Source organism: Bubalus bubalis, chromosome 15, assembly GCF_019923935.1.
Source record: "Bubalus bubalis isolate 160015118507 breed Murrah chromosome 15, NDDB_SH_1, whole genome shotgun sequence".
In the NCBI taxonomy this organism is placed as follows: domain Eukaryota; kingdom Metazoa; phylum Chordata; class Mammalia; order Artiodactyla; family Bovidae; genus Bubalus; species Bubalus bubalis.
In genome coordinates, this window is record NC_059171.1 from 1,723,144 (window position 1) to 1,751,035 (window position 27,892).

The following is a 27,892-nucleotide window of genomic DNA, read 5'->3' on the forward strand; positions in this document are numbered from 1 at the left end:
ATCTATTTCACATATGACAGCGTACATATGCCAGTGCTTCTTTTTCCAATCGTCCCACCCTATCCTTCCCCCACTGAGTCCACGAAACAATTCTCTACATCTGTATCTCCATTCCTTCCCTGCAAATAGGCTCATGAATACCATTTTTCTAGATTCCGTATAAATGTGTTAATATGTGATATTTGTTTTTCTCTTTCTGACTTACTTCACTCTGTTTAATGGGGTCAAGGTTCATCCACCTAACTATCACTGACTCAAATCTGTTCCTTTCTGAGTGACATTCCATTGTGTATATGTACCGCATCCTCTTTATCCCTTCATCCGTTGTGGACATCTAGGTTGCTTCCAGCCCTGACTATTGTAAATAGTGTTGCAATGAACACTGCGTGTGTGTGTCTTTTAGAATTGTGGCTGTCTCAGGGCATATGCCCAGCACTGGGATTGCTGGGTCATGTGGTAGATTTGTTCCTAGATTTTTAAGGAATCTGCATTCTGTTCTTCACAATGATTGCATCAGTTTACATTTCTACCCGCAGTACAAGACTGTTCCCTTTTCCCCATATTCTCTCTAGCATTTACTGTTTGTAGATTTTTTGATGATGGCCATTCTGACTGGTGTGAGGTGATACCTCGTGTTAGTTTTGATTTTCATTTCTCTAATAATTAGTGATGTTGAGCATCTTTTCATGTGTTTATTGACCATCTGTATGTCTTTGGAGAAACATCTGTTTAGGTCTTCTGCCCATTTTTTGATTGGGCTGTTTTCTTTCTGATTTTGAGTGGTATGAGCTGCTTAAATATTCTGGAGACTAATCCTTTGTTAGTTACTTCCTTTGTAGTTATTTTCTCTGGTTCTGAGGCTTTATATTTAATTTTGTTTATTATTAAGTTTAATTAAATCTTGTTTGTTTATTTTTGTTTTTATTTTCATTACTCTAGGAGGTGGGTCAAAGAAGATCTTGCTGTGATTTACGTTAGAGAGCATACTGCCTATGTTTTTCTCTAAGAACTTTATAGAGTCTGGCCTTCCATTTAAGTCTTTAATCCATATTGAATTTATTTTTGTATTGTGTTAGGAGGTGTTCTAGTTTCTTCTTTTGCATGTCCAGTTTTCTCACTACCACTTATTGCAGAGGCTTTCAATATTGTATTTCTGTTGTATATTTGCACCTCCTTTGTCAAAGATGAAGCGCCCACAGGTGCATGAGTTTCTCTCTGGCTTTCTGTCTCGCTCCGTTGGTCTGTATTGCTGTTTTTATGTAAGTGCCATACTTTCTTGATGAGTGTAACTTTGTAGTATAGTCTGAAGTCAGGAAGGTTGATTCCTCCAGCTCCATTTTTCTTTCTCAAGCTATTCAGGGTCTTTTGTGTTTCCATACAAATTGTGAATTTTTTTGTTCTAGTTCTGTGAAAAATACCATTGGTAATTTGATTCCCTTCCACTTTGTATGCATGCTTATTTCCCTTGTGTTATCAGTATGATGTTGAAGAGGAGAAAGTGAGCATCATTGCTTTTCCTCAGTTTGGGGAAAAATTCAGTCTTTTACTATTAAATATGTTTGCTGTAGTTTTTTTAATGCTACTTATTAGACTAATGGAAGTTTCTACACATTTCTAGTCTGCTGAGAGGTTTATTTTCTATTAACAGGTGTGGACTTGTATAAAATGCTCGTTGTTTGAAAAGCTTCCATGGGTTTTCCACTTTGCCTGTTTATAAGGTCAGGTGAGTTTTAAATGTTTGACCAGCCATGCATCTGCAGGGTACATCCGCTTGTTTCTTTTTCACATATTACTATAATTAGTTTGGTATGTTTTGTTGATTAGTTTTGCATTTATTTTCATGGAGGGTATTTTGCTGTAGCTTTCTTGTAATGTCTTTGTCTTCTTTTGGTGTTGATAAGATGCTGGCGTCACAGAACGAGGTGGAAAGCACTCTGTCCTCATCTGTTTTTGGAATAGATTGCATGCAATTGTCTTCTTTCTCTCTACAATGTCTGGAAGAATTCACCACTGAAGCCACCTGGAGCAGGATTTGTCTCTGATAAAATGTCAGATAGTTTGAAAATGCAATGAGCACCTGTTAGGTGTCTGAAATAGTGGTCACTTTATCACATCTTTTCTCAATTTCTATGATTATTACCTGTACAGCAAGTTTTGGCTTATGTTAGCATGAGGTATTGTTGGAAGAAAAGATCAATAAGTAGATTGAATGCAAAGCAGACACAATTTTATTAGTGCTCTTGGCATTTTATTGAGGACACTGAAAATGCCTGGTAGAAAAGCTAGGCTTGGGACTTCCCTGGTGTTCTAGTGGTCATGGCTGTGGGCCTTCACTTCAGGGGGCTTGAGCTGATCCCCATTCAGGGACCAAGATTCCATAAGTTGCAGGGCAAAAAAAATAAGCTAGGATTGTGGCTGTTATTGTTCAGTTCCCCTGTCGTGTCTGACTCTTTGCGACCCTGTGGACTGCAGAGCACCAGGCTTCCCTGTCCCTCACCATCTCCCAGAGTTTGCCCAAGTTCATACCATTGCATCGGTGATGCCATCCAGCCATCTCATCCTCTGACACCCTCTCCTCCTTCTGTCTTCACTCTTTCCTAACTAAAGGGACCTTTCCAATGAGTCGGCTTCCCAGGTGACTCAGCGGTAAAGAATCTGCTTGCAATGCAATGCAGGAATGTAGTTAAAACGACATAAATCTGTGACTTCAGATCAAGTCACACAACTCCTTTGAGTCCAAGTATTTTTAGGAAATGGATACATTGCGTCATAAAATACATCATATAAAGTATTCTGAACTTATACCAAGTTTATAAATGACCTAATTACTCAGATTTTTATGAAGTATAAACATTAATTTTTCACAAAGTATAATTTAAGTTCTTTAACTGTGAGAGAAGCAACTAGTTGCTCATCAAAGTATGTATTCCCTTTGCTTTCTGGGTACATAGCATGCGCTTATTTCTCAGCTGGTGATTAGAATGGCGAGTTATTCTAACTGTAGCAGAGTCGCCGTGAGGAGGTGCTGCAAGCCTCTTCCGGTGCTCTTGTATGCGGGCCCTGTTTCATCCCCTCAGGCTGGCGGGGATGACGGTCACCCATCAGTGGTGGTCTTACCCATTGCAGAGGCGCTTGAACCTGCGTCCCTGAGTTATTACGTGGATGAGAGTTATCCCACCAAAACATTTGCCTTTCCAGTAATATTGTGAAATGCAAAATAATCTAAATTGTTTGGATCTTTTTGAGATACATTTGTTAACAACAGCCGTGTGCTAAGTTGCTTCAGTCGTATCCCCTTTGTGACCCCATGAGCTGTAGCCCACCAGGCTCGTCCGCCCGTGGGATTTTCCAGGCAAGGGCACCGGATGGGTGGCCGCGCCCGCCTCCAACAGCAGCTGGTGCCACCCTGATGTGCACAGTGTGACAGGCGAGCACTCTCTCTTATGTGCTATCATTTTCTTACTAGGAAGGATGAATGTTCAAATTTGAGGAATCCCAAATGGAACAGAAGTATCCTATTCCAGAGAGGACACCATTTATGATCCCTTAAACCTATGGATCAAAGGTAAAAAAGAAAAACAAATGTATGAGTTTGTTAATCAGACGAAATATTCCAAGGGAGGATATTTGTGATGATATTTTCTTATTTAAGGAGAGGCATAATAATCCTAGTCATGCTCTGAAATGGGGCAGTCCCAGCCTCAGTGGTGTTCAGTTTATGTAGCTGGAAGCTGTATGAGACAGTGGATGAGCAATGCTGGTTTCAAACTACTAAATAACTCTTGGAAAAGCGTAAGTATTTTATGTCCTTCAAAATAATAGGAGCATTTGGGTATGTATGTGGCTGACTAATACTTTCTATAATTCTACTTTAAGGATGAGAAATATTTGCAGACATTTAAACTGAATTCCACAGTATTTTAGAAATAACAAGCCAACAATTAAAAAACGCAGAGAGATAATAGATTCATGTGCCTTCTGTATGATGGAAGATTGCTTAGATCTCAAGGTTTGTTTTGTCCTGCCAACACTGTTATTAATCACCGTTCCTCATTTCCTTCCACTGCTGGGATTTGACAAGGATTTTCTTTCACCTTGAAAAACTGCACATGGAGGAGAGCTCCTTTGCCTGGTTCCTGCAGTCGGAACATATCCTACTGGGTAGAGGTAAATTGCTTTTTTATTCTGTATTCTGTTATATTTTTGAAAAATGATTTTCAAATCAGGGATTTGATTCCTCTCTTGGTATTGAAAGATCATAAACAAATACATTTTTATGTTATTTTTCTTTAGTAAGCTTTATGATTTTATCCCCAGCAACTGGACTAATTCAATAAGCAACAGACCGTAAGGCAGTAAATGGATACCCTATTAATTTTTATTGCTAAAGTTTCTTTTATGTACTATTTGATCTAAAGATGTTATTCACATTTTTATGGTGATACTGGCAGACTGGAAAAAACCTAACTCTATAATTCTTATTGATGAAGTCTGGGTATTTTTAACTCAGCGGCTCAAGGAATGACAACAGTTCACATGTCAGGAGCCAGTTCATGAAGTGAAAGCCTGTGTGAAAAGGGAAGAGCAAAGAAGTTCGAGCAGAGTTTCGTTGCTCAATCAATAGAACACAGTCGGGGAGGTTTAACCACAGTGCTAATATCAGTTCACGACACGAGGTTGGCGGATGATTCAGCCTTTTCTTTGTTCATATTCCAGATGGGAAACATAGGCCTGACTTACCTCGAAAATAGTTTCTTTAAATCGCTTTGATTCTGAGGTTGCACAAAATTGGAGCTAAAACAGTCGACCATTAAAACAGAATGTTCAAATTAAAAAAAAAAAATTAAGGAAAGGAAAGGAAAACAAGAATGTACCTGGTTCCCAGATGGACTGACATTGCATAGGTCCTGGTCTCCAAGACGAATTTGCTGCTAACTATGAAGAAGGAAATGGCAACCCACTCCAGTATTCTTGCCTGGAGAATCCCAGGGACGGAGGAGCCTGGTGGGCTGCCGTCTCAGGGGTCGCACAGAGTCGGACACAACTGAAGCGACTTAGCAGCAGCAGCAGCATGAAGCTGTACTAACTGTTGAGTACAGCAAAGTCTCCCAGCCCAGACTCACCCTGGTTAACCCAGGTCTTGAAATGTGTATTCCCTCCTCTTTGAAAAAAATCTTCCCAGGTGGCACTAGCGGTAAAGAATCTGCCTGCCCATGCAGGAGGCGCAGGAGGCGCAGCTTCAATCCCTGGGTTGAGAAGGTCCCTGGAGGAGGCATGGCAACCACTCCAGTGTTCTTTCCTGGAACATTCCATGGACAGAGGAGTCTGGCGGGCTATAGTTCACCAAGTTGCAAAGAGCTGGATACAACTGAGCACACACACACAACACAACACCTTTGAAAAAATGTGTGTCCTACAGAGACATGGAAGAAATGCTGAATCCAGTATAAACACCGGAGTTTAGTGCTAGGCCAGGCCTTTCCAGGACTGTGTTTATAGCAATTTGACCATCATTTACTGAGAACTTATATTTAAACTTCATGGAAATACGAATAAATACAGTTATTGCCCACTAGGAGCTTAATAGGAGAAATGAGATGCAGTCATAAAAGATACATAAAATTAATTGATAACCATGGAAAACTGTTTTAAATCTGTTTGGCACTACATGTTAAATGGCTGCCATGGGTATGTCAGGGTGAAGTAGCTCATTCTGTGCTGGTATAGCCTGGGAAGTTATGACATTCATTTTACTCTGAAAGTTCTTTAGTATTAAGCAATATCAGAACCCAAAGATTATTGTCTTTACATGCATGAGGCAGACAGTAAATATCAAAGACACTCAAAGAGGAAGATGTGATTCAAGGCTGGAGTAGTCTGAAAATTCTTTATGGAGAATGCAAAATATGAGTTGGGTAGCTCTCAAAATCTATGGCAAACAATGAGTCATGATTAAGCATTAGAAACTTTCCCTGAAATGAGAAATGAGATATGTATGACCATTGTGATTTTTTTTCTATTTAACATTAGGCTAATCATCCTCATAAATGTATTAAGAGAAAAGCTAATAAAGGATTGAGAATTTGAAAGCAATATACAAAAGAGCCAGGCTGCTGATCACAAATCTAAAGTAGATACTTTTTGAAATAGTTTTCATTTAGTACCATAAATAATAAAGTGTAAAATTCAATATTTTTAATGTTAATTTTAGGATATCCGCAGTTAGCTACAATCGTAATCTAATTTTACTCCATTTTCATCAATCAAAAATCTAGCATTAATTTACAAAGTAAAATCCTTGTACCAGCATTCCAGATACCCTAGCCTTAGGCGACCATCAACATATTTGTCTTCAAAATTTGACCACCATTGTTTCCTACATGAAATCATACAATATATGGTCTATTGTGACTGACTTCTTTCACTAGAGTGTCCTGCTTTTGACCTTCATCCATTACTTTTTATGTTTTATTGACAAAGAGTATTCTATTATCTACATAGGTCAGATTTTATTATTTATTAATAAATAGATATGTCCATTCATCAGTTAATAAACATCTGGGCTGTCTCCACATGTTGGCTGTTATGTACAAGTTTCTATGTGGATGAATGTTTTTACTTCTCTTGATTGGGAGGAATTACTAGATCATATGGTAATTCTGTATTTAACCGTTTGAGGAACTGCTGGACTGTTTTCCATACCTCCTGCAGGATATAAGGTTCCCAACTTCCCTGCATCCTCACCAAACACTCGTGTTTTGGCTGTCTTTTGGCCATAGCCAGTCTTGCAGGTATGAAGCGGTACCTGGCTAATGTTGATTGCACATATTTTCATGTGTTTAATTAGCTCTTTGAATATGGTTTGTGAAGAAATACCTACTCAAATTCCTTGTCTGTTTTTAATTGCTTTATCTTTTTATTATTAACTTGTAAAAGTTCTTTATATATTCTGAATGCATTTCCTTTATGACACATATGATTTAAAAATATTTTTTCCTTTGGGTTGTTGTTTTATTTTTTCAATGGTATTCCTTAAAAAACAAATGTTTTTCATTTTTATAAAATTAATTTATCTACTTTTGGTTTGCCTGCTTGCATTTCTAAGAATCCATAACCTAATCCAGAAATCACAAAGATTTCCTCCTATAATTTTTCCTAGGAGTTTTAATGTTTTACCTCTCGCATTCAGCTCTGTGATCCATTTTGAATAAATTTTTGTATTTTTGATGCTCTAATCCCCAGAACCTATGACTCTGTTACCTTACCCTGCGGATGTGATAAAGGTTATGGACCCTGAGATTGAGAGAATATTCTGGATTATCCAGATGTGCCTGATCTCATTACATGAGTCCTTAAATTCAGATACTCTTTCCTGACTGTGAAAGAGAGAGAGATGGCCATGTGGAAAGGACTTGGCGCCCCATCGTTGGTTCAGAGATGTAGCGTTCCGTGTGTGAGGACTGGAGAAAGGCCTCTGGGAGCTTAGAGTGCTCCCATGTGTTGACAGCCAGGAAGATCCCCTGTAAAGTCTTCAGTCTTACAGCTGCAAGGGCCTGAATTCTGTGAGTACGCAGATGACCAGGAAATGGATTTCCCCCAGATCCTGCAGAAAGGAAGACAGGCCCATGGGCACCTTGCTATTAACCCTGTGAGATCAGTGCTAGGCTTCTGATTACAGATAATAAATCATGAAACGTAACAGTTTTGTATTGTTTAAGCCATCAAATCTGCGGCTACTGCAACAAGAAAATTAGTACAATTTTCAGTTTTGTTATGGGATCTTCCAAGTTAGTCTTTTCTTTCAATCTGGGGAGAATATTCTCTGTCCTTGGATTTGGGAACACTCAATGGTTTAGTTCATGCTGTGAATTTCAGTTTTACTCATTTCTATGTTCCTTTGCAGTCTCATGCTACTGATGGCTTTGCAGAAATTTCTACCACACTCTTCAAGGACTCTTATTATGACATTATTTGAAAAAGATTTGTTCTCTGATGGGGTGTATGACACATTTTCTGGTTATCCCTTAAACTTTGCCTTTGAAAAGTGAAGTGAAAGTTGCTCAGTCATGTCTGACTCTTTGTCCCCATGGACTGTCGCCTGCTATGCTTCTCTGTCCATGGTCCAGGCCAGAATACTGGAGTGGGTAGCCATTCCCTTCTCCAGGGGATCTTCCCCACCCTGGGATCGAACCCAGATCTCTCCTGCATTGCAGGCAGATTCTTTATCGTCTGAGCCACCAGGGAAGTCCATAGTTCACATATGTTCTGAACATTTGAACAACTTAAATTATGTCTTTTAAAAAAAGAAAATAAAAAACTTGTGGGAAAGCCATGTAAATGAGAGCCATATCTCAAATAATAGTGATAATTTTGGTAGCCACACTACTGAACTATACTCTCTGGAAATCACAGAATCTTAAAGTCAGAAGTGATGTTAACCTCTTAAACTTGGAACAGAGGAAACTGTTGCCAGAAAATGTAGAATGTAAGTGACTGGCAAAGGGTTGTCTGGTCTGTTGTGGCAGACACAGAATCTGACCTCCAGTATTATGTTTTCCAGTTGAAATCAGTATCCAGTAAATATTTCATTCTTTAAGACAGACGGTAGAGGAGTTACATATAGATATACTTATATCTTTATATGTAAAATGTAGATTTAAAGTGGATCCCATAAACCCAAGAGTTTAATGAAAGGACAATATTTTAAACTTATGGGTTTATGGGACCCAGTTTAAAATAATTATAATGTAAATATGATGGCAAGTTTATTACTTTGTGGTTCAAAGTTTATTTTCCTATATAAGGGCACACAACTCTTTTTTTTTTTTTTCCAGAGATATGCTGAGATTGGTAAATGTTAATCACTATTAAGATAAAAGTAGATAAAATATCTTTATTATACTATTTTCTTAAATTTCTATATGTTTGAAAATTTCCATAATTAAAAAAAAGAACATGCTGTAGTTCATAAGGAAACTGGAGCCTATTATACAGAGTGAAGTAAGTCAGAAAGAAAAACACCAATGCAGTACATTAATGCATATATATGGAATTTAGAAAGATGGTAACAACAACTGTATATGCAAGACAGCGAAAGAGGCACAGATATAAAGAACAGTCTTTTGGACTCTGTGGGAGAAGGCAAGGGTGGAATGGTTTGAGAGAATAGCATTGAAACGTGTGTATTATCATGTGTGAAACAGATCACCAGTCCAGGTTCCATGCACGAGACAGGGTGCTCAGGGCCGGTGCACGGGGATGACCCAGGGGATGGGACGGGGAGGGAGGTGGGAGGGGGGTTCAGGATGGGGAACACATGTACACCTGTGGCTGATTCATGTCAGTGTATGGCAAAACCACTACAATATTGTAAAGTAATTGGCCTCCAATTAAAATAAATAAATTAATTTAAAAAACTGTCAGAGGTGCAACAAACACCATGGAGTTTGAAATTTTGAAATTATCAAAAAGATGTTAAACTTCATTAGATTTTAATGTCATTTTTTTCTATTTTTTTTCATTTATTTATTTATTTATTTATTTTTTAACTTTACAATATTGTATTGGTTTTGCCATATATCAACATGAATCCGCCACAAGTATACATGTGCTCCCCATCCTGAACCCACCTCCCTCCTCCCTCCCCGTACCATCCCTCATGTCATTTTTTTACATCCTTTTTTTTTTGGAATGGGCGTGGGTGTGAGCCGTGCATGTTATTCACTCAAAGGCACAATGGCAAGAGGTCTTTTCTAGAAAAACAGTAAAGCTCTAGGCATTTGAGTTAGCTGATGGGGAAGGAACAAGGGATGCATTAAAACAAGGAAAAGCTAGGATGAATATCAATTCGTTATATAAAATACATGCAGTTCAAGATATTTGTATATGTATATATTATGACTGTTTAAATGCTGATCTTTAAGTAACTTTCTCCTTTGTGTTTCTTTAAAGAAAAAAGTATAGCAACTTTGAAAAAAAATGATAAATTTTGTTTCTGCATTTTAAAATATCTTTAATACTAATTAAGACCATAAATTTAAGGTTAGCAAAATTATACTCCTTCAGACTTAAGAGAAAATAATAGTGGAAAAAAATTTTGCAATTTAATGGTATCACCATTAGCAACCTCCTTTTCTTCATTTAGATATATTTGGGGAAACAGATTGCAGTGCAGATATGATTTTCATATTCGTTAATAAGTCAGTGAAGGGAACGAGCTCCAGCTGGTTCTGTTTTGTGCTTTTTTACCATTGTACTCCAGATCGTTGTACTAGCAGAGTCAAGCAAAGTTTTCATCTCATCCTCTGATCTGTCAATTTTTAGCCCTTTAAAATGAAATTCCGATGACAATCCTATTGTAACGCCAGTGAGAGACGAGCAGTTTAGGACTAAAATTTTATCCCTCTGTCCCCCAACCCCCACGCAAATGAAAGAATAAGGACTCATTAAAGTGCCTTCCTTCTTCTAGATATCATTTCAGTGATATCTGACATTAATGGGAAATATAGATTATAACTTTTCCTAGCCCTAATATTCATTGTCATTTCTCTGTGTACATCCCCTATTGGACAAGTCTTGGCCTCTACTTTTATTTCATAGAACATCTTTTAAAAATTGAAAGACAATAATGAGAATTAGAATCATGTCTAAAAATTCAGGGACAGTTGTGAGAATTCGAGTCATGTCTTCTCTTTAAAGATTCTTCCATGACATAGCAGATCGCAGTTCCAGTCTTTCTTCGTCCATGGAGCAGAAGTTGGGTCTTAGTGACCCTCTGATTTTGCCTGCTTCCCCAGCATCCTGGAGTTAAAGCTGTGTGATCTATTCCTACGAGTGTGTTAAGACTAGCTCCGGCCTTTCGCTGATGTGTTTCCTGGTGTTAGGACTGGTAGTTGCCCAGTTGTGTCCGACTCTCTGTGACCCCATGGACTATACAGCCCGCCAGGCTCCTCTGTCCATGGGATTCTCCAGACAAGAGTACTGGAGTGAGTTGTCGTTTCCTCCTCCAGGGTATCTTCCTGACCCAGGGATCAAACCCACATCCCCTGCATTGCCAGGCAGATTCTTTACCATTTGAGCCATCAGAGAAGTCCTGATATGTTTCCTTATTTAGTCTTTACATGCAACTAAAAATAACCACGTTTATGTATCATATTTCAAACCATCACTAGATCATTTAAAATGATTCTATTGAAAGGACCTAGCTAGGAATGTGGCTTCCAGGCACGCCCCTTCTAAGACCCTCGTTTGTAAAAAATGGTGACTTTCCACGTCCCAACGTGTGGGATACACTCACCATCCTGTTCAAAGCAGCAGCATCTCACCTTTCATTACTGAAAATTCCTCCTTTTTCTTACTTTGGGCATGCATCGCCTAAGCACTGCCTCTGTTTTTCCCTTTATTCAGGAGCCCAGGGCTTACTTTTTTTTTTGTCTCTTGATACTGTCGCCAGCAGCATGGTTTTGAGTTGCATTAGGATCAGGGCCTCTCCCTTCCCCAGGAGGCTACCTGATACAGGTCAAAGCCTCATACAAGAAAGCAAGAGCATTTGTTGGCCAAAAATATCTGGGTTTGAATCTAAGTGTCATCTGATAAGCTTTCTGAGAAAAATAAGTTTAATAATATATACAAAGATCTGACACAATGCTGATGTTCAACAAATGTTATTTCCTTTCCTTTATTTCTTTGGTCCCACAGGATTTCTAATTTATATTTTTAGTTTAATTAGCACCTAAAATATTTGCATCAGATCAGATCAGATCACTCGCCCAGTCGTGTCCGACTCTTTGTGACCCCAAGAATCGCAGCACACCAGGCCTCCCTGTCCACCACCAACTCCCGGAGTTCACTCAGACTCACATCCACCGAGTCAGTGATGCCATCCAGCCATCTCATCCTGTCGTCCCCTTCTCCTCCTGCCCCCAATCCCTCCCAGCATCAGAGTCTTTTCCAGTGAGTCAACTCTTTGCATGAGGTGGCGAAAGTATTGGAGTTTCAGCTTCAGCATCATTCCCTCCAAAGAAATCCCAGGGCTGATCTCCTTCAGAATGGACTGGTTGGATCTCCTTGCAGTTCAAGGGACTCTCAAGAGTCTTCTCCAACACCACACTTCAAAAGCATCAATTCTTCGGCGCTCAGCCTTCTTCACAGTCCAACTCTCACATCCATACATGACCACAGGAAAAACCATAGCCTTGACTAGACGAACCTTTGTTGGCAAAGTAATGTCTCTGCTTTTGAATATGCTGTCTAGGTTGGTCATAACTTTCCTTCCAAGGAGTAAGCGTCTTTTAATTTCATGCCTGCACTCACCATCTGCAGTGATTTTGGAGCCCCAAAAAATAAAGTCTGCCACTGTTTCCCCATCTATTTCCCATGAAGTGGTGGGACCGGATGCCATGATCTTCATTTTCTGAATGTTGAGCTTTAAGCCTACTTTTTCACTCTCCACTTTCACTTTCACCAAGAGGCTTTTTAGTTGCTCTTCACTTTCTGCCATAAGGGTGGTGTCATCTGCATATCTGAGGTTATTGATATTTCTCCTGGCAATCTTGATTCCAGCTTGTGTTTCTCCCAGTCCAGCGTTTCTCATGATGTACTCTGCATATGAGTTAAATAAGCAGGGTGACAATATACAGCCTTGATGAACTCCTTTTCCTATTTGGAACCAGTCTGTTGTTCCATGTCCAATTCTAACTGTTGCTTCCTGACCTTCATACAAATTTCTCAAGAGGCAGATCAGGTGGTCTGGTATTCCCATCTCTTTCAGAATTTTCCACAGTTTATTGTGATCCATAGTACCTGTCATAAAGCATTGCTCAACAAATATTAGTCATTATTAAAGTCATTACCATTATACCACCCTTATGGCAGAAAGTGAAGAGGAACTCAAAAGCCTCTTGATGAAAGTGAAAGTGGAGAGTGAAAAAGTTGGCTTAAAGCTCAACATTCAGAAAACAAAGATCATGGCATCTGGTCCCACCACTTCATGGGAAATAGATGGGGAAACAGTGAAAACAGTGTCAGACTTTATTTTTCTGGGCTCCAAAGTCACTGCAGATGGTGACTGCAGGCATGAAATTAAAAGACGCTTACTCCTTGGAAGGAAAGTTATGACCAACCTAGACAGCATATTCAAACACAGAGACATTACTTTGCCAACAAAGGTTCATCTAGTCAAGGCTATGGTTTTTCCTGTGGTCCTGTATGGATGTGAGAGTTGGACTGTGAAGAAGGCTGAGCGCTGAAGAATTGATGCTTTTGAAGTGTGGTGTTGGAGAAGACTCTTGAGAGTTCCTTGAACTGCAAGGAGATCCAACCAGTCCATTGTGAAGGAGATCAGCCCTGGGATTTCTTTGGAAGGAATGATGCTAAAGCTGAAACTCCAGTAGATTGGCTACCTCATGCGAAGAGTTGACTCATTGGAAAAGACTCTGATGCTGGGAGGGATCGGGGGCAGGAGGAGAAGGGGATGACAGAGGATGAGATGGCTGGATGGCATCACTGACTCGATGGATGTGAGTCTGAGTGAACTCCAGGAGTTGGTGATGGACAGGGAGGCCTGGCGTGCTGTGATTCATGGGGTCGCAAAGAGTCGGACACAACTGAGCGACTGATCTGATCTGATCTGATTGTCTTTCCACCCCAACTTTTCATGACTAAATTTCCTGTGAAGTTCTTTATGTTTTCAATATCAAACATATTTATTGTCCTCCTCTAAATGTAGGCTGAGAATATTTTGTCTTGAAACTAGCTCTTTTGATGTCCTTTCAGGAGGCTGAGTACCTAAAGGTGAAAAGAGAAGAACACTTTCTAACACTATACACAAAAATAAACTCAAAATTGATTAAAGGCCTAAATGTAAGACCAGAAACTATGAAATTCTTAGAGGAAAACATAGGCAGAACACCCTCTGAAATAAATCACAGCAAGACCCTCTATGACCCACCTGCCAGAGTAATGGAAATAAAAACAAAAATAAACAAATGGGACCCAATTAAACTTAAAGCTTTTGCACAATGAAGGAAACTATAAGCAAGGTGAAAAGAGAGCCCTCAGAATGGGAGGAAATAGTAGCAAATGAAACAACAAAGAATTAATCATCAAAATATATAAGCAGCCCATGCGACTCAATACCAGAAAAAGGAACAACCCAATCAAAAAGTGGGAAAAGACCTAAACAGACATTTTCCAAGGGAGACGTACAGGTGGCCAATAAACACAGGAAAAGATGTTCAGCATCATTCATTATTAGTGAAATGCAAATCAAAACTGAAATGAGGTATCATCTCGCACCAGTCAGAATCAGTTCAGTTCAGTCGCTCAGTCGGGTCTGACTCTTTGCGACCCCATGGACTGCAGCACACCAGGCCTCCTTCTCCATCACCAACTCCTGGAGCTTGCTCAGACTCATGTCCATTGAATCAGTGATGCCATCCAACCATCTCATCCTCTGTTGTCCCCTTCTCCTCCTGCCTTCAGTCTTTCCCAGCATCAGGGTCTTTTCCAATGAGTCAGTTCTTCACATCAGGTAGCCAGAGTATCGAAGCTTCAGTTTCAGCACCAGTCCTTCCAATGAATATTCAGGACTGATTTCCTTTAGGATGGACTGGTTGGATCTCCTTGCAGTCCAAGGGACTCTCAAGAGTTTTCTCCAACACCACAGCTCGAAAGCACCAATTCTTTAGCACTCAGCTTTCTTATAGTCCAGCTCTCACATCCATACATGACTACTGGAAAAACCATAGCTTTGACTATACAGACCTTTGTCAGCAAAGTAATGTCTCTGCTTTTTAAATTGGTCAGACCAGACAGAGTGGCCACTGGTCAGAATGGCCACCATCAAAAATTCTACAAACAATAAATGCTGGAGAGGGTGTAGAGAAAAGGGAACCCTTTACACTGTTGGTGGGAATGCAAACTGGTACAGCCACTATGGAGAACAGTGTGGAGATTCCTTAAAAAACTGGAAATAGAACTGCCATGCAACCCAGCGATCCCACTGCTGGGCATACACACCGAGCAAACCAGAATTGGAAGAGACATGTTCATCGCAGCACTGTTTACAATAGCCAGGACATGGAAGCAACCTAGATGTCCATCAGCAGATGAATGGATAAGAGAGCTGTGGTATATATACACAATGGACTATTACTCAGCTATGAAAAGGAATGCATTTGAATCAGTTTTAATGAGGTGGAAGAACCTGGAGCCTATTATACGGAGTGAAGTAAGTCAGAAAGAGAAAGACAAATACTGTATATTAATGCATATATATATGGAATCTAGAAAGACGGTACCAGTGACCCTACATGCAGGGCAGCAGAAGAGACAGAGATGTAAAGAATGGAGTTTTGGACTCTGTGGGAGAGGGCGAGGGTGGGATGATACGAGAGAACGCCCTTGAAATGTGTACATTACCGTCTAAAATAGAGGATCAGTGCAAGGTTGATGCATGAAGCAGGGCACCCAAGGCTGGTGCTGTGGGGAAACCAGGGTGGGAGAAGGGTTCGGCATGGGGGCGTCACATGTATACCTGTGGCCGATTCATGTTGACGTATGGAAAAAATCATCACGATATTATAAAGTAAGTATTCTACAATTAAAATAAATTAATTAATTTTTAAGAAAAGAAAGGAAGAGAAACAGGTAAAGTGGAAGAATAATTACAGCATTAAATGATATAGAAAAGTTGGAAAGGGAAAAGAATGAGTCTATGCTTGTCTTATTTGGATAGTATTTACGAAAGACAATTTTAAAGAGTCATGTGTACTCTATAAAGAATTGTTAAGATATTGATAGTTTTAGATTCACTATGTAGCCTTTGATTGACCCATTGTATTACTAATGCATACTGATGTTTGACCAATAGAACAGGAATTGAACGTGACATGATGCATGGAATCTGCTGTGTGATTACTATCAAGATAGAGTTTTATTTCATGAATGATATGAAATCTTTTTGGAAAAGGAACTTCAGATTTCACCTTGAGATAAAGCTCACAAGATTTCATGACATGTGGTTAGATATATTGTTCAAATACGTTTTGTAGAAAATGGAATAAACCACGACCACTTGTGTGCTCATTAAACATATGAAGTTAATGGGTTGATACTTCCTTTGAAAACGCATCTTATTTGGTATCAGCCTTCTTGAATGCCGGCTCTAGGTACCGCTAGTTATAACTGGTTCACACCCTCCTATCAATGCCGGCCGTTACCTTCCCTAATTGTTTCGTCCTATATGGGCTATTGTCACAGAATGACTTTTAGCATCTGATGCTCGTTTCCTATAAAGCTCCTCCCCGGCAGAAATGTTATATTAAAAATAGAAAGCAAATATGTGAAGTGCCTCTACTCTTCTACGTATTTTAAATGTTTAGCAGTTTACTGTGTAAGATGGTGTGTGAGTGCTCTCAATGGGAGGGTCTTATTCTTTCCAAGGGCTACAAGTCTAATGTTCCAAAGACGTCTGAATCTACTCAATCAAGCCAGGTCTTTCTTTTGAATTCCATGCCTACATTCTGTACTGCCTCCTGTTCATTACTACCGACGTTCAACTACAGTTAGGAAGCGCTGAACTCGTTAACGTCCCTTCTCACAACTCTTAATGAAACCACCACCCAGATGTTAGCTTTGCTTATGTTTTGAGAAGACAGAGGGTAGTCCAAATGCCTCCTTCTCTGTAGACAACCTCTGTGTTCAATCAATAAATATATCTTTTGAATCCTACCACCCCAGTTGAATCTGTTTCCTTCTCTGCACCTCCACAGCTTTAACCATCTTAGGCCATCAGCATCATCCACCCGTCTTACTGCAGCAGCCTCCAGTTCAGTTAGCCACCTCTCGCTAGACACCAATGCAGGCACAGAACTGTTTGCATCATGTCATTCACCAGACACTCCCTCTGCCCAAAGATTGAAGCTAAAACTCCCGAGCACGGGTTACAGTTTCCTGCATGATGCATTCAAGCTGCCTTGTTCAGGTGCCAGGTCCTGTCCAGCTCTTTGCCACCCCATAAACTGCAGCACTCCAGGCCTCCCTGTCCTTCACCAACTCCTGGAGCTCGATCAAACTCATGTCCATCGAGTCGGTGATGCCATCCAACCAACCATCCTCTGTCGTCCCCTTCTCCTCCTGCCCTCAATCTTTCCCAGCACTGGGGTCTTCTCCAGTGAGTCAGCTCTTCCCATCCAGCTTCAGTGAATATTGAAGCTTCATTCACCTTCCAATGAACACCCAGGACTGGTCTCCTTTAGGATGGACTGGTTGGATCTTGCAGTCCAAGGGACTCTCAAGAGTCTTCTCCAACACAGCTTCATCTTTGTGCTTTTCCTCCCTAGGATGCTTGCTACAGGTCCACTGAACTTCTTCCGGTTCCTTATTCATCATCCTGCATCAGAGACTTGCCTGCTTTATTCAGTCTGAAGCACTTCTCTCTCTACTTTGTTTTTATGATTCACTCTTAGTGAATCTTAATTAAGGTTCACTAGAGAAGCAGAACCAAGATTATTTATTATAAGGAATTGGCTCACATGATTATGGAGACTCGAGGTCCCAAGATCTATAGTTAATAAGCTGGGGACCCAAGAGCAGTGATAGTCTGAGTACCAGTCACAGTCTAAGTTCAAAGGCAGAGACCCAGTGTCCAAGCTCAAAGGCAGGTGGAGAAAATGAGTTCTGTTGTGGTGATGTTCAGTCGCTGAGTCGTGTCTGATTCTCTGCAGCTCCATGGACTGCAGCATGCCAGGCCTCCCCGTCCCTCACCCTCCCCAGTCCTGCCTCCAAATTTTTGTTCTCTTCAGGAATTCAGTGGATTAGGTGAAGCTCATTCACCTGGGGAGAGCATTCTGCTTTATTCTGCTACAGATTCAGATATTAATCTTATCCAGATACACCCTCATAGACACACCCCAAATAATGTTTAACCAATTATCTAGGGACCGTGTGGCCCAATTAAGTTAGCACACAACAGTGGCCACCACAACCTTCTAGAATCATTCTGGCCACCTCTTTTCTCAAGACACACTGCTGTGACCCAGGTCCTGATGAGATTCTTCTTACTCTCCTACCTCCTTCTGTAGCTCTGTCTGTTCCCACGCCAGCACTCACACACGTCTCCCTCGCCTGCTTACACACGTCCTTAAAAACCCTAGTTCCTGCTCCTCCTTCCCTTTGTGATTCCTACTTTAGGAGTTAGAAAGTATACTTTGGCACTTAGGTGTTCAGTAAATATGCATTGAATGCATGAGTTATTCTATTAACCTTTAGCTTGAATCCTCATGAACATTAAGTTATTTTGGCTTGATCGCTGATATAAAACCAACATTTACTCCTGCCCAATTATGGCTGAATATATATGTAACCATATTCAACATTCTGGTTTCATTAACTTTCCCCTGCGATTTATACACTAAGCTTGCTCACTCTGTGGTCTAGATACTCTGTACCGATTAAAAGTGTGGCTTCCTTGTTAGAATTCTCTTGGTTGATCACCACCAGGGAAAAGGGCATTCCGTTTCGCTGTTCCAAGTTAGAAACTGGCATGTGAAGGGGGCAGAGGCTTTGGAATACAGCCCAGGGTAGGAGACTAGCTCTTCTGATCTTCATTCTGTCTTATTGACTTCTGCAGACTGAGCATATAGGAAAGTGCTTGGCAGAAATTAGGTTTTAAAAATTGTTAGATACTTTGATAATTTACAAAAGTTATTTTAGTCCCAGGCTTCTCACTTGGTGACAGTAATTGTATCCATTTCACAAAGATATTTGCGACTATAAATGAGTTAATGTGCTCACATTGAGTGCAAAGAATATGCCAAATGAAACTCTGTTTATATTTGTTGTTTTCATACTATTGGAGTATCTGCGAATGTGTTTATAAGTGCAAAATTTTCCATCCTGTAACCTCCAATTACATACATTTTCCCTCTATTTTTAAGTACTTACATGTGCCAGGTACTACCTAAGTGCTTTACATATGTCATCATTTCATTTCATTTTAATAACGGTATTGTTCTTCTCAGTTAACAGAGAAAATCTGGTTTCATAAAGACTGAATAACTTTGCAAGTTCACAAGCCTAAACTGGCACCGGAAATTATACCAAAATTCAATGGCAAGTTCATTCTCTAGGTCTGTGAGTCTGCTTCTGTTTTATAAGTAAGCATCATTTGTATCATTTCTTTTTAGAGTCCACATATAAGCGATGTCATATGATATTTCTCCTTTGTCTGACTTACCTCACTCAGAATGACACTCTGTAACATACGGTTGCTGGGGGAAGAGAGGGGAAGGGAGAGTGAGGGAGTTTGGGATGGATGTGTGCACACTGTTATACTTAAAATGGATAACCAAGAAGGACCCGCTGTGTAGAGCAAGCACATGGAACTCACTCGATGCTGTGAGGCAGCTGGGATGGAAAGGAAGTTAGGGGGAGAATGGATTCATGTGCACGTAAGACTGAATCCCTTTGCTGTTCACCTGAAACCATCACAGCGTTGTTTATCGACTATACCGCAATGCAAAATAAAAAGATCAAAACATTCATTGGTGATAATTGTGCTCAATTTTGGGCTTCCCTGGTGGCTCAGATGGTAAAGCGTCTGTCTGCAATGCAGGAGACCCGGGTTTGAACCCTCGGTTGGGAAGGTCTGCTGGAGAAGGAAATGGCAGCCCACTCCAGTATTCTTGCCTGGAAAATCCCATGGACTGCGGAGCCTGTTAGGCTACCTTCCGTGGGGTCGCAAAGAGTGGGACACGACTGAGCGACAGCTCAATTTTAAAACACCTGGAATGAAGTCTGTGTTCATAAGTTAATTTCTTTTCCCTTCTTGTCCTGTAGGATCAGTGCCCTGTTGTTCTGTATCCTTTGCGTTTGCATAAGCAGAGAGCCTCTGACATTGTTCCGTGGAAGGCATTTCCAGCAGAGCGTGTGAAGGCGTTTGCTCCAGCTGTTCTCGGCTCCTCCCAGCTATGCTGCCTTCTCCCTCAACCCCGGGGGGTGTTACCGGGCGCAGCTGACTCAGCTATGATTGCGCAGATGAAACCTCCCATGGATGGGCTTTGGTCAGACTACACTGGAAAATTTGTGATGGAAAGATGGTTTGTCTTTCATCTTTGACAAAGTGAAAGTCCCACCTGGCTGCATCCAAGTAAAGGGAAAAGCAAAGGTGAAACTTGTGTCTCTGTAGTCCTCTGTCTGCAGCGTTCAACTCAGCATGTACACTGAGTCCCTGCGTTACCCGTCACTGCTTAATCCAGCACCCGGTGATGCTCTGCCACCTGTGTTCTGGAGATTTTCCCTTCTCTCCTCGTCTCAGATTTCCTTCCACAATAGTCATCCTCCTGGTCTGTCAATGGTATCTTTTTCTTCTGTTCTTATTGCCCTTACTCTTCCAGTCTACTGTCAAGAATATGAATAACAACAAGCATCCTGAATTGCTCTGATTCTTTTCTTTAGTTACCATTCTTTCTTTTTCCATTTGATAGAAAACTCTTGGAATGTATGGTAATCTTAACTTTTCTCCTATTATCTTCCAAAAAATACAACTTAAAATTTGCTAAAAGAACTCTAGTAAGATATTTTATTGAATTTAAAACCATCAGTTGAACTATATTTACAACTTAATAATTAACTGAATGATGTAAATTAGCTTATTGATTTCATTGTTTTAAAGCTCATACTTCAAGTATTTAAAAAAGCCTTTATTTACAGTTAACAGTATAATATTTTATCCCTGAAGAATCAAAGATATTCTCTTCAATTAGTAGGGACCATTTTTCTATATTGCAAACATTTAGCTAATTTACAAATCACTGCCCTTTTCCACTCAGGGTTTAATAAATTGATTTTAATAATAAATGTATTCAAGCATAATCGGAAAATATAGTTAATAATATTAGTAATTTGAAAATTAAATATGTGAGTAGCTGGTTGGTTTTGTTCTGAATTACTTTAGGTATACAGATGCACAGGTACAGTCTTCTGTTGCCTGTTTCTACCCATAGAAAATTTAATAATAGTTTGACTAATGCGATGGGGAAAATTATTCTATTTATAGCTACTGAAAATTTTGAAAAACCTTGCACATTTTGTTCCTAAAGTAGAAATTAACATTTTAAGGATACAGCGTTGTCAGAGTTCAGCAAAGCACTTGGTTATTTTTTAGCCTCAAGAAGTGGGAAAATTGTAGTTATTTAAATGTCACTGCTTTGCAAAGAAAGACTTCAGTCTCTTGTTTCTTTGTCTCTTTATCCTTCATTTGCAAGTGCTTGCATAATATATCCAGTAAGTGTATTTTTTGAAGTATAACTATTTTTTAACAGATGCAATCTTTACTTTTATTGCTTCATATTTACATTAGAGATTAATATATTTTCTTGAATGCTTGGCAGATTAACATTTCTTTGTTTATCTTTATGATTTTTTTAAGCACTAGAGAAGTCTGTCATTGACAAAACTGAGCTAATGTCAATGACTCTATTTTTTAAGAGTTCTTCTGTGACACTGAAATTTTGGAAAATCATGTACACATATAAATTAGATGATAAGGGTAGAAACTGAAGCTTCAATTGCAAGAGTTTCTCAGTGTATTATTTTTCTTAAGCTTACTAGATGAGAACATTGAAGCTGTCGTTATATGTTTATAAAATAGTTTATTGCTGTTTGTGAAACCTTGCCATTTTTATTCTGATTCTTTAATTCTTTTAATAAAATAATCAATCTAATTAAATCATTGAAGGTTAAAATCAAATTCCATTTCAATATTATTTACCTAGGATTCCTAAGAGCTTCTAAGTGTTTAATTAACTCAGTTGTAGAAGGGTTAACAGTCAGAAATATATCCAGGTCATCTAAGTCATACAATTGTCAGATGGTTGCTAGGCAACAGATATCAGGTTTGGCTGATGCGTGTTCTAGGCAAAGATTATAGTGTGAAAAGAACAAATTACATGATACCTGCATTTTTATTGTTATGCTTTTTGAAAATAAAGTTGTATTGGAGGAAGAAAAAAAGCCTTGACATTTATTATGCACATTGTATTTCTTCTAAATGTCAGAACTATATTATTTGATAGTTAAGTGATAAGGGACAATAACTTCAAATGACAGACGACATTTTATTTCTTATGTGGTTTTAGAGATGAGCCTCCATTTAATTCTGTTTTTGTAGTGTGTCATCAAGTTAATTAATTTCTAAATTCATTGTGATTGAAAAGAAACTGCAAATGAAAATTAATTGAAATATAATTAATTTAATATATACACATTTTAATGCTACTAAGGAAAAGAAAGGAAAATGACTTATATTACATGATTCTAGTGAAATACCAGAATATTTAAGCAGTGATGAAAATGATATTGAGAGAGGCCACAGTTTATAAATTTAGGGTGAAATATAATTATTTGCAAATGACTTAAAACTGCCCTTATTCCATATGACTTGATTTATTTTTATAATCCATGTGAAGCATAATGCCTGTATCTTAGTTATAAAGTCCTATAACATTAGTTTTTCCTCATTGTTTTACTATCCTTAATAATTGATTAATAAGGAGTAGGTGAGAATTTTGATTGCAAGAGGGAAAAAATCAAAGTTATCTATTGGATGTCTAGGAAACAAAAATATATTGTATGATAATTAGTTTTCAAACATACTATATGTTATGTTAAGCAAAATTTTACAGATCTCATTTTTATCCCCAAATAAGTAGGTGTGGCAGAAATCATAAGAGAATCTTTTAATTAGTTCTTCAGGAAAATTTAATTCAAAACTTAGCAAAACTGATATTTTCTTTTGTGTCAATTGGGAATGCAATCTCTCACCAATTATGAGGTCTCTCGGTGAATTTCTAGTTCTTAGGATTAGAGGAAAATCATAGAAGAAATATATTTAAACCCAATATCTTTACAAAAGAAAATTTTATTAAATTTATATCTAAAATTATGATCCTGATTTCTGCTATTAGATAATAGAATTTAATAGAACTCAGTTGACAATGATTTAGCAAGCCAGTTGAAAAGTACCACCATTTTTTTCTAATTCAAACCAAACTTGTTGCTTATATAAACCTGAATTCTGTATTCAGTTCACAAAGCAGACACCCACTCATTTATTATAGACTCTAAAGTCAGGCCAGGATTTATCTTACCTCTTGGAAAATCAGCCAGGGAAGACGTCTTTATGTTCTTGATATGGAAAGTGAGAACTCCAGACTCCGTGTGAGCTCGCTGATGGCACCATGTAACGGTCAAGACAAGAAAATAACGTTACTTCAAATTGTGAAAACTAAGCTATTTATGAATATGTCCAACATAAAGAGAAATGTAATTATGCTTAATATGAATCCTCTATATAGCAGCTTTTATAATGTGTGACCTTGTTCAAGAGCAAACTGTCTGCCTAACACTTGTTAAAATAAAGACTAGACTCAAGTAAATATTGTTACCAGGTTTCAGAAATGTCTCAACATGTTATGAAATAAGTGAATTTAGAAAATCAAGGCTGTTACAATTTGAGGACTAGATTGCTCAGAAGGTGTTGCTGTTTTCAAAGTTATGCCTCTTAAGACTATTATGCTCAATTTTCTTTTTCTTTTTGACATCCAGAAATAGGCATGTCTGGATGAAAAGAGTTTTATTTAAAAGGTAAGAGAAAACCCTTTAAAGAATTAGTATAGATGCTTGATGATTTAATACGCATTTCTGGGGATATTTTGGAAATTAGTTGTGTCTAATTCAGCTTTGCTCGTTTCTTCTAGATTTATTCCACTTTGAGGGACATATGAAATTAGTGGAACTAGACGTACATACAGGATCAGGCTGTATAAACCCCATCTCCCTTAAATTGCTAACTACCGTTATCTATATTTTAATAAGGAGACTTTTATTGGTATTGAGGATTCTTCTTGTTTTATACCCTCCATTGAGTTGTTGTATTTTTACTTACTTCCTTCTTCCCATTGGGGGCTTCCCTGGTAGCTCAGTTGGTAAAGAATCTGCCTGCAATGCAGGACACCCCAGTTCAGTTCCTGGGTTGGGAAGATCCGCTGGAGAAGGGATAGGCTACCCATTTCGGTATTCTTGGGCTTCCCTTGGGGCTCAGCAGGTAAAGAATCTGCCTGCATTAAGGGAGACCTGGGTTCGATCCCTGGGTTGGGAAGATCCCCTGGAGAAGGGATAGGCTACCCACTCCAGTATTTTGGCGTGGAGAATTCCGTGGACTGTATAATCCATGGGGTTGCGAAGAGTCAGACACGGCTTTTACTTTCCTATATTTTTAATAGATTATCTGTATAGAATTTCATGACCATTCTAAGAAATGATGATGGAAAAGCTCTTTAGACTTGAATTGAGGTAGAGTAAAATAGTAAATTTTTGTTAGGTCAACTAAATCATAAGTCTTTTCAGTTATTTCATAAAGCACATTAAGGCAGAGCCATAATAGGGTCTTAAGACTTTATTTTCCTTCCACCTATGGACATAATCTAGTAGAAACTGACAGATACCTCTATTGGATCGCAAATCACCCCATTTATATGGAAGAGATTCCAGATGTCCAAAACTGACTTGGAAATTTGTATGTTATTCTTGAATTACTGAAAGAGACTGATCCAAACATGTGGCCTGCTCAGTCACGAGTAGGAGAATAGAGGAAAATAGACGTGGGATGGAAAAATTAAGAAAATAATGATGTCATTAGTTTTGTTTATATCATACTTGAAATTGATTTGATTATCTTATGATTGCATTATAAAATAAATATAAAATTAGTATCTGAGAAAGGCCTTTGTCAGAAGACCAAGCCTGGATTCTCTCAATGCTTACTGTACACGTGGAGACTGGAGAAAGAAAGAGAATAAAGAAGACCGATGTTTATTAGATGTCTTCCACTTCTTAGACACTGTTCTAAGGGCGTGTTATCTCATTTAACTTTATAACCCAGTAAGGCAGAGAGTGTCATCTCCAACTGACAGATGAGAAAAAAGAAACTTACAGAAGTTATGCGATTTGCAAAATGGCTTAAACTGGTGCCCAGCAGAGAAGGCATCTGAACTGAGGCACGTCTGCCTGCTGGGCCCGTGTTCACAGCGGTTGCTGAGCTTGAAATTAGCAGCAGCAGCAGCAGCACCTGTAGCGAAAGAGCCGTAAGAATGTTCCTCGTTTTGTGGCCTCCTGATAGCGGCTGAATAAACATTCAGTGACTTGGGCAGAAAGCGAACAAGTCTTCGCTTCGTTTCCTGAATCTTATGTAGGACAACACTTCAGTTGCAGATATACAGATAACAGCCTGAGTGTGTTCTTCTGGCTAAACGAAAAATCCTGGTGTTAGGAAAACACACAAATGGTGAACATCACTTACAACAGTGGTTTGCAAACTTATGTTTCCAACTTATTTTTTGATATGACTCATAGTAAGAAAAATATACTTTCTTTCACCATCAACACACACACAGAAATGTGTCAAGTAGCACTTTACCGGAGTTACAAGTAATGTGGTACATATTCCATCTCATCCTAGTTCATGCTATGGTATAATAGTCTACCATTAAAAAAAAATACTAGTTATAGACACACTGAAATGAGTTTGTAACACACCATGGGCCATGATTTATAGTTTGGAAATTACTGATTGAAAGGTATCAGGTAAAGTTTCCTAGGGGGCTTCCCTCTTAGCTCAGATGGTAAAGAATCCGCCTGCAATGTGGGTGACCTGGGTTTCATCCCTGGGTCAGGAAGATCCCCTGGAGGAGGGCATGGCACCCCACTTCAGTATTCCTGCCTGGAGAATCCCATGGACAGAGGAGCCTGGCGGGGTATAGTCCATGGGGTCACAAAGAGTCGGACACGACTGAGCAACTCACACACACAGGCTCGCAAGGGTTCCTAGAGAATTTAAACTGTAACCTTAGACTAAGAAAATAAGTCGAAGGCCACTAGGCCAAACGCAGGGAAGAGGAGGCGGTGCAGACTTGTGCTCCAGGCAGAGACAACAGGAGGCGTGCCAGCCAGAAGTGGAAAGGGGTTTGGTTAGCTCAGGAAACCGAGAGGAGGGACAGGGTAGCTGGCGTGAGTTGGCAGAGGGGGAAAGTAGTCATATATGTGACACGTACGCATGTTACTCAGAACTACCCATGGGGTCGCCTGGACATGGCGGATCGGCCGAGCGTGCACACGCGCAGGCTGCATTCACAGTGAAATTTGGGGGGTGCTGCTGGAGGAGGGAGTAGTGCTGACTTAATAGATTGTATGGAGGTCAAGGTGGGGAAAGCTAAGAGGGACAGGACTGGACGTCAGGAGAACCATATGGAAGCTGTGCCCGTGGTCTGGGTGGGGCTGGGTGGGACATACTTTAGAACAGGCCAGTCAAGGAGAGCTGGAGGAAAGTAGGCGATATAAAAGTATATTTAGGAAATAAAAACAAGATGATTTAGTGATGAACTGGTGGTGGAGGGGAAGTGAAGAAGAAACATGGCTATAATGGTTATAATAATTGTTAGCATTTTAGACTATGTCAGATACTTTTAAAGCAATATTTGTGCTAAATTTGACTTTCAAACATCCTTCTGAATGTAATCTGCATTCAGTATTTTCTGTTGTTGTTCACACACGTTTATCTGTGAAGCAGCACCTCTCAGGTTTTTCACTTAACTGGGTAAAGGCTAGTACTGTGAAAGTGTAGTCATGTAAAGTTACTTCCCTGGTGGCTCAGACGGTAAAGCATCTGTCTACAATGCGGGAGACCTGGGTTCAATCCCCGGGTCGGGAAGATTCCCTGGAGAAGGAAATGGCAACCCACTCCAGTATTCTTGTCTGGAGAATCCCATGGACAGAGGAGCCTGGTGTCCATGGGGGTCACAAAGAGTCAGACACAACTGAGCGACTTCACTTTCACTTTCACTTTAGTGCTATAAACGAAAATAAGGAATAGTGGAGATGCTTGTTCTTTAGAGTGGAAATGAGGGGTTGATGAGTTTGGTTTGAATGTCATGGACTTTGGATGCCTCTATGTGGATCTGTTGTTCAGTCGCTCAGTTGTGTCTGACTCTGCGACCCCATGGACTGCAGCACGCCAGGTCTCCCCATCCATCACCAACTCCCGGAGTTTACTCAAACTTATGTCCGTCAAGTCAGTGATGCCATCCAACCATCTCATCCTCTGTCCTCTCCTTCTCCTCCCGCCTTCAATCCCTCCCAGCATCAGGGCCTTTTCTAATGAGTTGGCTCTTCACATCAGGTGGCCAAAGTATTGGAGTTTCAGCTTCAGCATCAGTTCTTCCAATGAATATTCAGGACTAATTTCCTTTAGGATGGACTGGTTGGATCTCCTTGCAGTCTAAGGGACTCTCAAGAGTCTTCTCCAAAATCACAGTTCGAAAGCATCTGAGGGAGGTTGTCGATTGTGTGTGTGATGGGAAAGATTTTCAGGTTAGAGCAGATACAGAAGGCATGAAAAAGTAAAGCACTGGAGTGATTAAGAACAGACAACTCCTTAAAGAGGACATGGCTGATTCATGTTGATGTTTGGCAGAAACCAGCGCAATACTGTAAAGCAATTATCCTTCAATTAAAATTAAATTTTTTTTTTAAAAGGATTGCTTGCCTATAAAGAGAAAAAGACACTAGGTTAGTATTTGGGATCTCTTTTTAGAAGCATTTATTTTCTCAAGGGATGAGGCTGTCTGTCGGTTTGCAACCCTGAGAAGTCTGGAGATGAAATTAAACACTGACTCCCTTAAAAGAAGGATAAGAGGAACTAAGGGAAGAGGCGGACCACTCCAGATTGGTAGGTGGCAGTAAGTTTCAATAAGCAGGGAATGTACACGAGCGGAGATCTCTGCCTGTCAGAATCTTAACAGTTTGTATAGAGGCTTTCCTGGGGCTCAGTCACATA

The 27,892-nt window shown here is 39.6% G+C and overlaps 1 long non-coding RNA gene across 1 annotated transcript; it reads left to right on the top strand.

Moving 5' to 3' along the window:
• Positions 1 to 3,454: 3,454 nt before the first annotated feature.
• On the top strand, positions 3,455 to 22,008 carry LOC112579114. Its single transcript, XR_003103513.3, has 4 exons — positions 3,455 to 3,565; positions 4,082 to 4,167; positions 19,023 to 19,157; positions 19,840 to 22,008. It is a non-coding gene; the product is annotated as an uncharacterized LOC112579114 (long non-coding RNA).
• The last annotated feature ends 5,884 nt before the right edge of the window (positions 22,009 to 27,892 follow it).